Source organism: Ranitomeya variabilis, chromosome 6 (genome assembly GCF_051348905.1).
Source record: "Ranitomeya variabilis isolate aRanVar5 chromosome 6, aRanVar5.hap1, whole genome shotgun sequence".
Taxonomy (NCBI): Eukaryota; Metazoa; Chordata; class Amphibia; order Anura; family Dendrobatidae; genus Ranitomeya; species Ranitomeya variabilis.
The window spans coordinates 350,431,601-350,448,205 of record NC_135237.1 but is presented as its reverse complement, the minus strand read 5'-3'; the positions used below and the strand labels follow the sequence as shown (position 1 = coordinate 350,448,205).

At 42.0% G+C, this 16,605-nt stretch overlaps 1 long non-coding RNA gene across 2 annotated transcripts; it reads left to right on the top strand.

The window, feature by feature from the left end:
* Positions 1–15: 15 nt before the first annotated feature.
* LOC143782461 (uncharacterized) lies at positions 16–16,099 on the top strand. 2 transcript variants are annotated; one of them, XR_013216955.1, is made up of 4 exons: positions 16–134; positions 11,162–11,305; positions 11,523–13,588; positions 15,069–16,099. It is a non-coding gene; the product is annotated as an uncharacterized LOC143782461 (long non-coding RNA). The 2 variants fall into 2 exon arrangements; XR_013216954.1 differs by having other exon boundaries at positions 27–190.
* Positions 16,100–16,605: the final 506 nt, after the last annotated feature.

The following is a 16,605-nucleotide window of genomic DNA, read 5'->3' as shown; positions in this document are numbered from 1 at the left end:
ACGTCAGCGCATCACATGGCCGGCCAGGGGGAGGAGCCAGGTGCGGCTCTCGTCCTGACTAGTCCCCACAACCTGGACGGAGGAGTAACGTGAGACTCGGCGAGCAGCACTGAGGAAACTCCGGCGCAGGCAGTGTGAGCAATGAGGCCTGCGTGTGCCCAGCAACAGAGCGGTGCCGTCTGTGGTGACGGTGAGCGCACAGAAAACCCCAGGCCACGGTCACACGGTCAGTATTTTACCTCAGTACGTGCGAGTCATAACCAGGAGTGGAAAAGTAGAATAGAAACACGTCACCACCTCTGTATTCATCACCTGCTCCTGGTTTTAGCTTTCAAATACTGAGGTAAAATACTGAACGCTCCTTTTTGGGGAAGGTTTTCTTTTCCTGAACATTTTTTTGTTGTTGAAGCGTTCATGTTTTTTTTTTTTTAATTAGACAGTGCATGGTGTGGAGAGGTTACCTGTGATACGGATCCCAGGTCAGTGCGAGTACACCCCCCAAACGTAGTTGTTGGGTTTTTTTTTTTTTTTTTTTTTTGAAAACTGAAAAAAAGAATTTTTTTTTCTCTCTTGCCATTTTTGTAGACCCATAATGTTCTCAGTTTTTGAGATCTGGGGCTGGGCGAGGGCTTATTTTTTGCACCCTCAGCTGACGTTTTTTTACTGATACCATTTTGGGGTAGCTACAATGTTTTTTTGCATTTGATTGCAATGTTGCAGTGACCAAAAAACTTAATTCTGGTGCTTTGATTTCTTTTCTTGTTACGCCATTTACAGATCGGATTACTTTTATATTTTGATAGGTCAGACACTCCTGAACTCGGTGATACCAAATATGTGTATCTTTTTTATTATTATTATTCCTAATATTTTGTAGACCGGTTTTTTTTTTTGTAAACTTCAAAAGTCTCCTTAAGAGACCTGAGGGTATGTGCACACGCTGCGGAACCGCAGCGTTTTTCACAGCTGCGGGTCTGCAGCGGTTTCCCATAAGTTTACAGTACAATGTAAACCTATGGGAAATGAAATCCGCAGTGCACATGCTGCGGAAAAAACCACGCGGAACGCAGCGGTTTATTTTCCACAGCATGTCAATTGTTTGTGCGGATTCCGCTGCGGGTTTCCACCTGCTCCAATAGAAATCTGCAGGTGAAAACCGCACTAGAAACTGCGATAAATCCGCAGTAAAAACAGCAGCGGTTTTTCACTGCGTATTTATCAAATCCGCTGCGGAAAATTCCGCAGCGTGGGCACGTGGCCTCAAGCTGTGACCATCCGATCGCCTGTGCTATACATAGCAGGGCTTCAGAACTATGTATAGCAAAGATCACGATCTCCGATGAATGCAGGCTGGCATTCACAGGAGGACCATGATGACAGAGACTGGAGTCTTCAGCAAAGCCACGGCTGTCATGACAACCCATCGGCACCCTGCGATAAAGTGACCGGCAGGATCAAGGATCGCTTCTCTGCGTGTGTTAGGCTACTTTCACACTAGCGTCGGCCCGACGTGCAGATGCCCGTTGTGAAAATAATGCCCGACGTGGGCAGCGGAAGCAGTTTTACAACGCTTCCACTGCCCATTGTGAAGTCCGGGGAGGAGGGGGCGGAGTTCCGGCCGCGCATGTGCGGTCGGAAATGGTGGTCCCGACGCACGAAAAACCGTTGCATGGAACTTTTTTTGGGCCGACGTATCCAGTGTGCGACGCTTGCGACGTATGGACATACGTCGCAATGCGCCGCTAATGTAAGTATATGGGCAAAAAAACGCATCCTGCGGGCACGTTTGCAGGATGCGTTTTTTTGCCACAGCGGCGCATTGCAACGTATTCCAAACGACGCTAGTGTGAAAGTAGCCTAAATTGACATTATCAGCAATTGACAGTGGTAGCCTAAATTGACATTATCAGCAATTGACAGTGGCATTTAACTGGTTAACAACTGCAGGTGGAGCTTCTGTCGACCTGCAGATGTTAGAGACCCTTGATGGCTGATTAAATCGGCCATCAACTGCATAGAAAGATGCAGGCTCAGCGTGTGAGCCCGCATGAAAGGCAAGGACGTGGCCGATGACGTAAATATACATCTTCGATAATGAAGGGGTTAAGATGCTTGTGGAACAGCCAAATTTTCCAAGGCAAAAATGCAGTTGTTTTCCTGAAGCATCTTTTTTTTTCAGTCACTTTTGCAGCGCCGTCAGCATTTTAAGGGTATGTTTCCACGTTCAGTTTTGCGTCAGGCTTTGGTCAGGATTTTATGCAGGTAAAATCCTGACCAAAACTGCACCTGAGGTCACTGGCAGGTCACCTGCGGTGTACCTGCGTGTTTTGCTCATAGTAGCAACATGCTGCGTTTTGAAAAAACGCACCACGCATGCGTTTTCGCGGCAAAAACGCATGCGTTTTTTAACGCATAGTGGAGTCTGGATTTCATGAAATCCCATCCATTATGCTGTAACATCTGGACGCTGCGTTTTTGACGCTGCGGAAAAACGCAGCGTTTCCTGAACGTGGAAACATACCCTTATACTTCCCAGATTATAGAGCAGGCAACCAAAGCCACAACAATAAACATGTTAACAGAAGTGGATGAACAGCCAAGAGTGGATCGCGATTCCACCTGCAGCTGTTGGAGGCACATGTAAGCTGTTCAAAACAACTGACATGTGCTAGAAAAGATGTCGGCTCAACGCCGGACCCACATCAAAGGGAGGGTGTCCGTCATCAGCGTACTATTACACCTGATGTCGGAAAGGGGTTAAAGCTTAACAGTCATTTTTATTTGATAAATGAATAGTGCATGTGGAAATAAGCAACTTTGTAATATATCTTATCAGAAAAATCTACTTCTTTCTCTGCCAGAATTGATCAGTCATTATCAGAATTCTCAATTCTGAGTTAAAATCTGTGTTCAGTGAAGACAAACTTTGCCATTCCTGAAATTATAACTAGATAGAAGAGCGAGGAGTGGCATCTTAAAGATGACACATTTCCTTTGTATTCTAGTAAAAAAAAAATATATATATATATATATATATATATATATATATAATATATAGTTTTTCATTTTTAAAAATTACAAAAAAGAAAATGGGTCAATTCAAAAATTTGGTCACCCCTGGGGATTTGTGTGCTCAAATAACTTTGACCAAGGTTTTAGACCTTAATTAGCCTGTACGGGTTTTGGCTTGTTCACCATCATCGTTAGGAAAGGCCAAGTGATGCCAATTTCCCAGCTTTATAAAAACCCAGCCTCTAACCTTGTACCAAAGAAACGGCAACCATGGGTCTTTTAAGCAGCTGCCTAGCACTATGAATATTAAAATGGTGGAGGCCCACAAAGCAGGAGAAGGCTATAAGATGATAGCAAAGCCATTTCAAGTTGCCCCTTCCTCAGTTTGAAATGTAATTAAGAAATGACAGGTAGCAGGAATAGTTGAAGTCAAGATAAGGTCTGGAAGACCAAGCAAAATTTCAGTGACAGCTGCTCATATGATTGCTAGAGAGATAAAGTAGAACCCTAGCTTGACTTCAAAAGACTTTCGTAAATAGCAGACTCTGGAATTGTGGTATGGTACATTGTTCTACTGTTAAGAGACAACTGTACAAATATGGCCTTCATGGAATTCATCAGAAGAAAACCTCTCTTGCATCCTCACCATAAAATTCAGCGTCAGAAGTGTTGCGTAGTTTGGTCACAGAAGAAACTTGTGAAAGTAGATTATATCGGGTAATTCAACTTTTATCTACACAGAACATGAGGTACATACATCAGCGTCTTAATACAGCATAACAGGAAGTCTGAAGCACCTTTTACCAGAGAGAAAGTGAAACCAAAGTACAAGTATATGCATTACATTCAGCTAAGCATATAACGGTCACAACATCGCCATCTACTTTTAGAAAAGTGTAAACTACTCCTGCACACAAATAAGTCTGTTTCTGTTGCATATCTGCCAATACCCTTTCTCAACAGTGAGGACTTATTCAATGCCTTTGTGAAAATATCTGCTGTCATATCTTCAGTTGGGCAGTACTCTAAATTTAGGATTCCTTGTTCCTGGTGATCTCTCAAGAAGTGAAACTTCACATCAATGTGTTCAGTTCTTGGATTAACTCTTTCCATCTGAGCAAGAACACATCCTTGATTGTCCTCATACAACTTTGTTGGTCCCAATTGTTGTATTAAGTCTGTTAGCAGTTGTCTTAACCATAGAACTTCTTGACTGGCATGTGCTGCAGCGACATATTCTGCTTCTGTCGACGACAGTGCTACTATAGATTATTTCTTACTAGTCCAAGTAATTGGTTCGCCTAAGAGCAAGAAAAGATAGCCACTGGTAGATTTCCAGTCAGTTGGATCTCCAGCCCAGTCTGCATCAACGTATCCGGTTAAAATGCATTTCTCACTTGCCGGTAGTTTAAGTTAACACTGCCTGTCCCTTTCAAGTAACGGATTACCCTCTTCACTGCATTCCAATCCATTTTGTTTGGCTTTGACACCTTCCTGCACAACATTTCCACTGCTGCTTGCTCAGTATTTGCTCAGGATTTGACGCAGGTCAAATCTGCATCTTAGGTCACTGGCAGGTCACCTGCGTTTTTGATGCGTTTTTCCCTAGCCTGCGTCTTTTTTTTGTCATTTCAAATAAAGCTAATTGAAAGTTGCGTTCTGGGAAGGAAAAAAAAATATTTCCTGTTTGCAAATACATTTTTTGCTGCAATGCCTCAAATTTTACTGCCAATCCAAAGGAAGAGAATTATGTACTTCATAATTCCCATTATGAGGCTGATTATGCTACAAATAGTAAGTATATATTAACCCCTTAATGACCGGAGTTTTTTACGGTTTTGGGTTTTCTGTTCTCCTTCCTCTTCTTTCCAGAGCCATATCTTTTTTATTTTTCCATCAATATGGCCATGTGAGGGCTTATTTTTTTACGTTACAAGTTGTACTTTTGAAAGACACCATTGGTTTTAGCATGTTGTGTAACACAAAACAGTAAAAAAATTCCAAGTGCGGTGAAATAGCTCAAAAAGTGGAATCCCACAATTGTTTTTTGTTGACTATATGCTAAAACTGACCTGCCATTCTGATTCTCCAGGTCACTACGAGTTCATAGACACCAAACATGCCTATTTTTTTTTTTCTTATCAAAGTGGTGGAAAAAAATTCCACAATAAAAACAAACAATTAAAAATTGTGCAATTTTCCTACACCCGTATTGTGTCCATTTTTCATGATCTCGGGTTGGTTGAGGGCTTATTTTTTGTGTGAAAACCTGTTTTTAACTATACCTTTTTGGTGCACATACGATATTTTGATCTCCCGTTATTGCATTTAAATGCAATGTCGCGTTGATCAAAAAAACCTAATTCTTGCGTTTTGTGTTTTGGTTTTTTTTCCTCACTGTGTTGTTAAGTGATCAGGTTAATCCTTTTTTTATTGATTGGGCAATTCTGAACACCATGATAACAAATATCTGTATCTTTGATTTTTTTCAATGTTTTTTTTAGCGTGGGGCGAAAGGAGGGTGATTTGAACTGCTATTTTTTTTTTCAAATTTAGCAAAAAAAAAATTTAACTTTTGGCATGCTTTAATAGCCTCTCTGGGAGGCTAGAAGCTGCCATAGCTCGATTGCCTCTGCTTCATTGAGGTGATGCTCATATCACCTGTATGTAGCAGACTTACAGCATTTTTATGAGCGCAGAGAAGAGGGTAACAAGGAGACCTCTGGTTTTTATGCTGACGCACAGATGTCCCCCGATCATATGACAGGGTCAGCGGTTCACGTATTTGCTGACCGTCGGATGTAAGAGCCATTTAAATGACACTGTCAGCGTTTGATAGCAGCATTTAACTAGTTAATAGGCGTGACTGGATCGCGATTCCACCTGTGCCTATTGCGGGCACATGTCAGCTGATCAAAACAGTGGACATGTCCCGGCTTTGATGCGAGCTCACCGCCGGAGCCCACATCAAAGCAGGGGTACTGCTATTGGATGCACTATCCTGTCCGATAGTAGTACGGTGTAATTTTTATATATATATATATATATATATATATATATATATATATATATATATATATATATATATATATATATATATATATATATATATATATATATATATTACAGTACAGACCAAAAGTTTGGACACACCTTCTCATTCAAAGATTTTTCTGTATTTTCATGACTATGAAAGTTGTACATTCACACTGAAGGCATCAAAACTATGAATACATACATGTGGAATTATATACTTAACAAAAAAGTGTGAAACAACTGAAAATATGTCTTATATTCTAGGTTCTTTCAAGTAGCCACCTTTTGCTTTCATTAATGCTTTGCACACTCTTGGCATTCTCTTGATGAGCTTCAAGAGGTAGTCACCAGGAATGGTTTTCAATTCACAGGTGTGCCCTGTCAGGTTTAATAAGTTGGATTTTTTCCTTATAAATGGGGTTGGGACCATCAGTTGTGTTGTGCAGAAGTCTGGTGGATGCACAGCTGATAGTCCTACTGAATAGACTGTTAGAATTTGTATTATGGCAAGAAAAAGCAGCTAAGTAAAGAAAAATGAGTGGCCATCATTACTTTAAGAAATGAAGGTCAGTCCGTCCGAAAAATTGGGAAAACTTTGAAAGTGTTCCCAAGGGCAGTTGCAAAAATCTTAAGCGCTACAAAGAAACTGGCTCACATGAGGACCGCTCCAGGAAAGGAAGACCAAGAGTCACCTCTGCTTCTGAGGATAAGTTTATCCGAGTCACCAGTCTCAGAAATCACAGGTTAACAGCAGCTCAGATTAGAGACCAGGTCAATGCCACACAGAGTTCTAGCAGCAGACACATCTCTACAACAACTGTTAAGAGGAGACTTTGTGCAGCAGGCCTTCATGGTAAACTAGCTGCTAGAAAACCACCGTTAAGGACAGGCAACAAGCAGAAAAGACTTGTTTGGGCTAAAGAACACAAGGAATGGACATTAAACCAGTGGAAATCTGTGCTTTGGTCTGATGAGTCCAAATTTGAGATCTTTGGTTCCAACCACCGTGTCATTGTGCGAGGCAGAAAAGGTGAACGGATGGACTCTACACCCTGGTTCCCACCGTGAAGCATGGAGGAGGAGGTGTGATGGTGTGGGGGTGCTTTGCTGGTGATACTGTTGGGGATTTATTCAAAATTGAAGGCATACTGAACCAGCATGGCTACCACAGCATCTTGCAGCAGCATGCTATTCCATCCAGTTTGCCTTTAGTTGGACCATCATTTATTTTTCAACAGGACAATGACCCCAAACACGCCTCCAAGCTGTGTAAGGGCTATTTGACCAAAAAGGAGAGTGATGGGATGCTACGCCAGATGACCTGGCTTCCACAGTCACCAGACCTGAACCCAATCGAGATGGTTTGGGGTGAGCTGGACCGCAGAGTGAAGGCAAAAGGGCCAACAAGTGCCAAGCATCTCTGGGAACTCCTTCAAGACTGTTGGAAGACCAATTCTGGTGACTACCTCTTGAAGCTCATCAAGAGAATGCCAAGAGTGTGCAAAGCAGTAATCAAAGCAAAAGGTGGCTACTTGGAAGAACCTAGAATATAAGACATATTTTCAGTTGATACACACTTTTTGGTTAAGTATATAATTCCACATGTGTTAATTCATAGTTTTGATGCCTTTAGTGTGAATGTACAATTTACATAGTCATGAAAATACAGAAAAATCTTTGAAGGAGAAGGTGTATCCAAACTTTTGGTCTGTATTGTGTGTGTGTATATGTATGTTTGTGTGTGTGTGTGTGTGTGTGTATACACACACACACACACACACACACACACACACACACACACACACACACACACGTTGGACAAAATAATGGAAGCACCTGGAAACATCAACAAAAGTTAGTTTAATATGGTGTAGGTCCACCTTTTGCGGTGATTACAGCCTCAATTCTCCGAGGTATGGATTCATACAGGGTGTGAATTGTTTCCAAAGGAATTTTAGCCCATTCTGCAGTTAAAACACCCTCCAGTTCTTTGAGCGACGATGGCGGCGGAAATCGATGTCTAACTTGAATCTCTAAAATCGACCATAAATGCTCAATAATGTTGAGGTCTGTGGATTGTGGGGGCCAGATGAGATGCTCAGCTTCATTAGAATGTTCCTCGTGCCATGCTTTAACGATTCTAGCTGTATGAATTGGTGCATTATCATCCTGAAAGATGGCGTTCCCCTCCGGAAAAGTGCTTGAACCATTGGATGCACTTGGTCGCCCAAAATGCCTAAATAATCTCGGCTGTTAATTCTTCCTTGAAGGGATACTATTGGCCCAGCGGATCTCCACGAAATAGCACCCCAGATCATCACAGAACCTCTGCCATGTTTTACGGTTGGGAGAAGGCAGTCTGGATGGAATGCTTCTTTCGGCTGTCTCCAAACGTACACTCGGCCGGAGGTCGGAAATAGGGTAAACGATGATTCGTCTGAGAATATCACGTTTCCACTGCTCGAGGGACCAATTCTGGAGGTTTCTACACCACTCTAAACGCTTGGAAACATTTGTCATTGATATCAGCGGTTTTCTAATTGCAGCTATTCTGTGGAATCCAGATTTGTGCAGCTCCCAACAAACAGTTTTCGTGGAAACTGGGTTACGTAGGTGTTCATTGAGCTCAGCAGTGATTTTTGGAGCCGTGGTCTTGCGATCCTCTCTCACAATTTGCTTTAGAGTCCGACGGTCTCTCTGTCAACTTCGACTTCCGGCTGGACCTGTGCTTTGCTGCGGACGTTTTTCCTTCTTTCAAACGCAGTCATTACTTTGGAAACAGTACCTCTTGACACGCCAAGCATTCGGGCACTTTCTGTTACACTAGCGCCTGCCATACGAGCACCAACAATTTGGCCTCTTTGAAAATCCGAGAGGTCTGCCATTGTTATCAGGTTCTCATCAATGTTCTTACAATTATGCAAAACAAACAGATAATTTGCATACACATATCACAAATAATCAACTACAAAACATTACCATATGTCACGGTTTGCATGTTTATCACATGTTCGAAGATTATGATGCCAAAACGTTAGGTGTTTCCATTATTTTGTCCAACCCCTGCATATGTGTGTGTGTATGTATGTATGTATGTGTATGTGTATATATATATATATATATATATATATATATATATATATATATATATATATATATATATATATATATATATATATATGTATGTGTATATGTATGTGTGTGTGTGTGTATATATATACAGTGGGGCAAAAAAGTATTTAGTCAGTCAGCAATAGTGCAAGTTCCACCACTTAAAAAGATGAGAGGCGTCTGTAATTTACATCATAGGTAGACCTCAACTATGGGAGACAAACTGAGAAAAAAAATCCAGAAAATCACATTGTCTGTTTTTTTATCATTTTATTTGCATATTATGGTGGAAAATAAGTATTTGGTCAGAAACAAAATTTCATCTCAATACTTTGTAATATATCCTTTGTTGGCAATGACAGAGGTCAAACGTTTTCTGTAAGTCTTCACAAGGTTGCCACACACTGTTGTTGGTATGTTGGCCCATTCCTCCATGCAGATCTCCTCTAGAGCAGTGATGTTTTTGGCTTTTCGCTTGGCAACACGGACTTTCAACTCCCTCCAAAGGTTTTCTATAGGGTTGAGATCTGGAGACTGGCTAGGCCACTCCAGGACCTTGAAATGCTTCTTACGAAGCCACTCCTTCATTGCCCTGGCGGTGTGCTTTGGATCATTGTCATGTTGAAAGACCCAGCCACGTTTCATCTTCAATGCCCTTGCTGATGGAAGGAGGTTTGCACTCAAAATCTCACGATACATGGTCCCATTCATTCTTTCATGTACCCGGATCAGTCGTCCTGGCCCCTTTGCAGAGAAACAGCCCCAAAGCATGATGTTTCCACCACCATGCTTTACAGTAGGTATGGTGTTTGATGGATGCAACTCAGTATTCTTTTTCCTCCAAACACGACAAGTTGTGTTTCTACCAAACAGTTCCAGTTTGGTTTCATCAGACCATAGGACATTCTCCCAAAACTCCTCTGGATCATCCAAATGCTCTCTAGCAAACTTCAGACGGGCTCGGACATGTACTGGCTTAAGCAGTGGGACACGTCTGGCACTGCAGGATCTGAGTCCATGGTGGCGTAGTGTGTTACTTATGGTAGGCCTTGTTACATTGGTCCCAGCTCTCTGCAGTTCATTCACTAGGTCCCCCCGCGTGGTTCTGGGATTTTTGCTCACCGTTCTTGTGATCATTCTGACCCCACGGGGTGAGATTTTGCGTGGAGCCCCAGATCGAGGGAGATTATCAGTGGTCTTGAATGTCTTCCATTTTCTAATTATTGCTCCCACTGTTGATTTCTTCACTCCAAGCTGGTTGGCTATTGCAGATTCAGTCTTCCCAGCCTGGTGCAGGGCTACAATTTTGTTTCTGGTGTCCTTTGACAGCTCTTTGGTCTTCACCATAGTGGAGTTTGGAGTCAGACTGTTTGAGGGTGTGCACAGGTGTCTTTTTATACTGATAATAAGTTTAAACAGGTGTCATTACTACAGGTAATGAGTGGAGGAAAGAGGAGACTCTTAAAGAATAAGTTACAGGTCTGTGAGAGCCAGAAATCTTGATTGTTTGTTTCTGACCAAATACTTATTTTCCACCATAATATGCAAATAAAATGATAAAAAAACAGACAATGTGATTTTCTGGATTTTGTTTTCTCAGTTTGTCTCCCATAGTTGAGGTCTACCTATGATGTAAATTACAGACGCCTCTCATCTTTTTAAGTGGTGGAACTTGCACTATTGCTGACTGACTAAATACTTTTTTGCCCCACTGTATATATATATATATATATATATATATATTATACACACACACACACACACACACACACACACACACACACACACACACACACACACACACACACACACACACACACACGATGTATATATTTATGCAGCAATGAGCCGACGAAGTCACCGCTTCTGGGTTCACCCCCTCCTTGCGAGGGCGTCCAGAAAAGGGTCACTTTATGAATCTGTACTGTGATTTGCGCAGGTTTGGTGTTTTTTTTTTCACAATTATAATTTTTTAATTGTTGTTTTCAATATTTTTATGCAGATATCCAGAAAAGTTTTTGCCATTTTGCTGGCTTCCCATCAATTTCTTCGATTTGTTACAAATTCTTCATCCACATTTAACCCTTGAAGATACCTTGATAAGGCAGGCTATCTGTGCTGAGGAACGGCTGCTCATCACCTTGCGGTAAAATAAAAAAAACAATTTGTCAAGAAAAGGTGTCTCACCATACCAGTACACACCACAACAATGCACCCAGTTTGTTTGCAGTGGTCAGGTGATATCAGCATTGCTCCATTATTAGTTTTCCAATGATAAGCTGTACTAATACCACCTTGCCGCTGCTAACAATCGCTTATCATATTTATGTTGACTAATTTTACTTTTTTTGGTGTCGTTGCAGATTTTTGGCCACAGGAGAGAGCTTTGCATCCCTGCATGTTCAATTTAAGAGTTGGAAAGACAACCATTTCTAAAATTGTTAGAAGCACATGCAATGTTATCTGGCAGAAATTGTAGCCCATAGTTATGCCTTCCCCAACCGATGAGACTTGGCGTCAGGTCGCAGCAGGCTTTCAGACTGTTGCCAACTTCCTGAACTGCATAGGCACAGTTGATGGAAAGCACGTAAGAGTGATTCAACCTCCACGTTCCGGATCTGTCTTCTACAATTATAAAAAATAGTTCTCGGTGATCCTGATGGCGGTGGCTAACGCACATTAAAAGTTTGATGGCCATCGATGTTGGTGCCTATGGCAGAACGGGGGACTCCCGGGTGTTCAGAACTTCTCAGATTGGACTGCAAATTCTCTGAGATGGCATTACGCTCCCAGCCCCTCAACCTTTTCCAGGGACCACACATCGAGACCATTTTGTGATGATATCGGATGAGGCTTTTCCCCTTATGACAAACCTGGTGCGCCAAAATCCACGAAGGGGACTGAATGCCCAGAAGAAGATTTTTAACTTTAGGCTGGGCCAGGCATGAAGAGTTGTGGAATGCACCTTCAGAATCCTGGTTAGTTAGTGTAGGATCTTAAACACCGCCATACAGTTGGATATTAGTACAGTTGATTCTGTAGTAAAAGCTTGCTGTGTTCTTCACAATTATGGTAGGGACTACAGTCCTGAAGTAGATGTGGAGACACTGTATGAACCTTTTGAAATAAAAATACATGCAGCCGCAGCTCTGGTCTTGAGTGCCGGCCGCAGCCTCGGGTGTTGATGTGGGAGACTCTTGAGTTTCTTGCATCACACACACCAGTGTGAAACCGCCTCACCCATTAAATGCTTATGCTATTAACAATGTTAACGGAGTATCACCATCCTTTTCCATGTACTGTTTGACCCCCCCCCCCCAATTTTTTTTTAACAGCTTATGGTATACATATAACACACGTTCTATCCAGTCACCCATATACCTGTGTTGTAATATCTTTTTGGTATGTTTTTCATTGTTGGCTACAATTTCAATTCATCCAAAAATGGTGATTTTTTTTTATTGCACATTTTAACCAACATTTTGTACATGACATAAAACATAATCAAGATTACGATTAATACAACAAATTTTTTAAAAACTTTATTTTAAGTTATGGTAAGTGGGAGATGAGGCTTCACAAAGAGTAGGTGAGTCGCCCACAGGCAGTGGGGTACTGGGTCCGGTCGCAAAGGGGATGTCACGGTGGCTGCGACCCGGTCTGTAGCCTGGGCCTCAACGTTAAAGGGGAAAATGTTCAAAGTTTTTTCGTGACGCCACCTGTGGAGTTCGGTCAGTAGTTGGACTGACACTGTGTTAAAGGGGTCCCCTGGGGGATGTTGCAGCAGCACAGATGTTACACTTCCCACATGTGAAGCGGGGTCCTATGTTGTGTGGCTGAGATGATGGTATAGACGGTAAATAAATGGAGGAGGCAAGCTGTAAGTCTTTACCTGGTTTACTATGGGTGACAGGCCACATTCCAGGGCACTGGCAACAGGTACATTAGGAGTCCAGGCAGTCTAGAGACAAGCGGAATCCCCTTGGCAAGTCAAGTAGAAGCCTTCCACTCTTTGCTTGCTGTAACTGAGGTCCCTGCTGCCACTCAGTGTTCCTAGCAAAGTCCTAATTCGTTCCCCTGTCCTGGGACAGGTACCTGTATGGTAGGCAGCTTGAGCTGTGCTTACAAGGGTCTTTTCACGGAGACTCCAGGCTCCAAGGTGCTGCTATACCACAGGTGAATATGGGCAAAGTCCATGTAATCCTCTGCCCTCCGATTCTGCTCTGTCTTATAGTTCCACAAAAGCCTTGGGCTCCCGGTACCGGGCTTCTCTGCGCACTGACTCCATGGAGGCCTACTCGTGGCCTCCTGGAATCCTGTATCTCCACTGTGCTCCGTCCCTGTCTGTCCTCGCTCACGGACTGTCTGAACAGACTAAACTCACTCCTCCAAACCAGGATCTTTATTGAGGAAGCTGCCCTAAAGCAGGGTTTTGAGCTCATCCTCCTGTAGAAAACCGGCTAGAATATTGAAAGGATATATTAAGTTGAAAAACCAGAAAAAACGTACTATCCTTAAAACGATATTTTATTATTAAATTGTCTAAAATCCCAATAGATCAAATGTATGCAATCAACATCAGCCAACTGGGTTGGGTAAGCTAGAAAAATAGGGAGAAAATAGCAGATATGCCTGACACAGTCCCTGTAGGTGGCCCTAAAGTGTCTTAAACCTACCTACCAGCGGAGGTTGGCACCCTAGATTTCGATATGGCGCCCCCGCTCACCGTCGACTGTCCCTTCTTACCCTAGTAGGGTCCTACTTGCTACCCACACCCAGGTACCCACAGACATACACACACAAATTGACCAATAGGTCACACTAACCAAAAAACGTGAAAAAAGAAAAAAGTGAACGAAAAATTCTAAAAACACTGCAGACATTGCTGCATAAATGCACTAAATAGCATGTACCCCACAGTTACCTCAAAAAGATTTTTTTGAAAAAATAGATAGTGCAGAGCTATGGGGTACAGCCGGACACAGTTGGAGTGTGCTCAGTAAAATATTCGGAGGTCATAAGTAGTGAAACCTCTAATAGATGTAACAATAGGTCACTGTCTTTGTTAGTGGTTGATGACCTAAAAATCTTAGACAGACCAATAAAGCTAATGTACAGAGTGGATCCCTAAGCAAGATAGCACCCCTCCGAAAAGGTTAGCAGATATATGAGTACACTCAATGGATGTAAATATGTTGTTGGGTGATATAGATATTACACCCTAAATTGTCCAAAAATAAACAGAACAAAATATTCAACAAAAACCAAAAAACAAAATAAACCCAAATGAAAAGATTATCTGCCTTATAGGGTATCACATGTAGTATTTCTCATTTAGTTTAAGGGCTAATGCACATCAGTATACAGAAACGACTGAGAACCATCCCTATATTAGATGATCTGGTAAACTTTTATTGTTATGAGTAGCATAATAGTCTGCACTCTAGATGCCATCCGAGTTCCGCATCTTATACCATAGAAAAAATCAGCAAAATATTGAACAAAATCAGAAAAAAAAGAAAAAAACACAAAACAAATTGGTATCACATATAGTGTCTCTCAATTGCGTTAGATTAGTGCATCTACAAGCCCAAAAAAATATAAGGCCAATCCCATTATAGGATATCACATATAGTATTTCTCATTTGGTTTAAGGGCTAATGCACGTCAGAGTACAGAAACAGCTGAGAGCCATCCCTCATTACCCTCTCTATAATGGATAATCTGATACACTTTTGTTGCTGTCAGTAACACATTAGTCTGCACTCTAGATGCCATACGAGTTCCGCATCTCATACCAAAGAAAAAATTAGCAAAATATTAAACAGAATCAGAAAAAAGAAAGAAACACAAAATAACTTGGTATCACATAAAGTGTCTCTCAATAGCGTTAGATTAGTGCCTTATAGGGTTTTGAGCTCATCCTCCTGGCCTGGATTTGGAAGGTGTGTGTGTGTGATAACCTGCCAAAGGGAATCTCACTTGTCTCCAGGCATAGCATTACCCTCCCCGAGAGGAAGGCAGCACTACTGGGGTGCCACATAGGGGTAATGGAGTAGAAAGGTTAGCCATAAAGTCGAGTTGTGAAATGGTGGCAGTGGATAAGGGGTAGTTAATAGAAGTCAATAATTGTGAAGTTTGGATCAAAGAACTAGGACTACCAGAATCGTGAGGCGCACGTAAAGCTGAAAAATGGGGAGCACGGAAAGATGAAGAATGTGAAGGTGGAAAAGAGGAAGTATGGGGTGAAGGGAAAGAGGAAGACTTGTGGTGGATAAGCATTTTGAGGATGTTGCATTGGGGTCATTTCAGAGTTACGTTGTCTTAGTGCTATAGCTTCTATTGCGTTACAAATTTCATTACCATTGATTTCATTTGTGTGCTTTTGAAACCTAGACACCACATTACACACAACCGAGGCACATGACCATTGGTTTACTGATGGTACTTTTCGAATCCCCTCCGCATCGGGCGCTCCGAAGTAGTCACAGTTATCGGTGGACTCCATGCTATTTAGAAAACGCATTGCTTGTTGTGTAACCGCACTGGCTTTCTGATTTTGACTCACATTTTCATTACGTGCTTGACGGCGGCTAACTTGTTGCCTCACATTTATGTCCTGTCTATCTTCTGATTGTGACATGACAATTGCTAACCTCCCTATTGCAGGTTGCATGACACTTGCAGAAGGATCTGCTGAATGATCTTGCACATCTTCGCAAGATGTCAATAGTGCATTTTCTGTCGCTGAGCTCTGTTCTTGGGTGTCTTCATACTGTGGTGCTGCAATGTTTCTGTACAAATACAAATGATGAAACATCAGTATGTTGATATTAAACAGACAATAGGACAAACAATTTTGACATCACTTTCACTAAAAACGAGCATTAATTTTTTGTTTCTTAAAAAAAAAATGAAGATTACACTACACACCCAAAGGAAAAAAAAAAATTGAAAATATCAGATGATGGTTTTGTTTGTCATGTAACTGACATGTATAGTTTCAGATTTTCAATACCAACAAAATATTTCAGCATCAATGTGCCTTTATAATGTATGTAAGAATTTTTTTTATGGTTGTTTGGGGTACACAAATGTAAAACAAAAAAAGGTACCATATTTTTAGGATTCTAACGTACTTTATTTCCCCAAAAATGTAAAATGGGAGGCGCCTCTTATAGTGCGTATATAACTTACTGGTACCAATGGTGCAGGACACAGGCTGGGATCAGGGGGTGTCCGGTGGTGCTGCGGGTTCCCGCCCATGCTACGGGGTGTCCAGTGATACGGGTGTGTCTGGCAGTGCTGCTGCGGGTGTCTGATACAATGGGGCTGTGACATTTTGTGAATGGCCAGAGCCCCCTCCTGTTACATTGTTTCCTGTGCGTTGTCCTGCTGGAAAATAGCAGATGAGATCTCCATCTGCGCATGCGCCGTCCCCGGTGG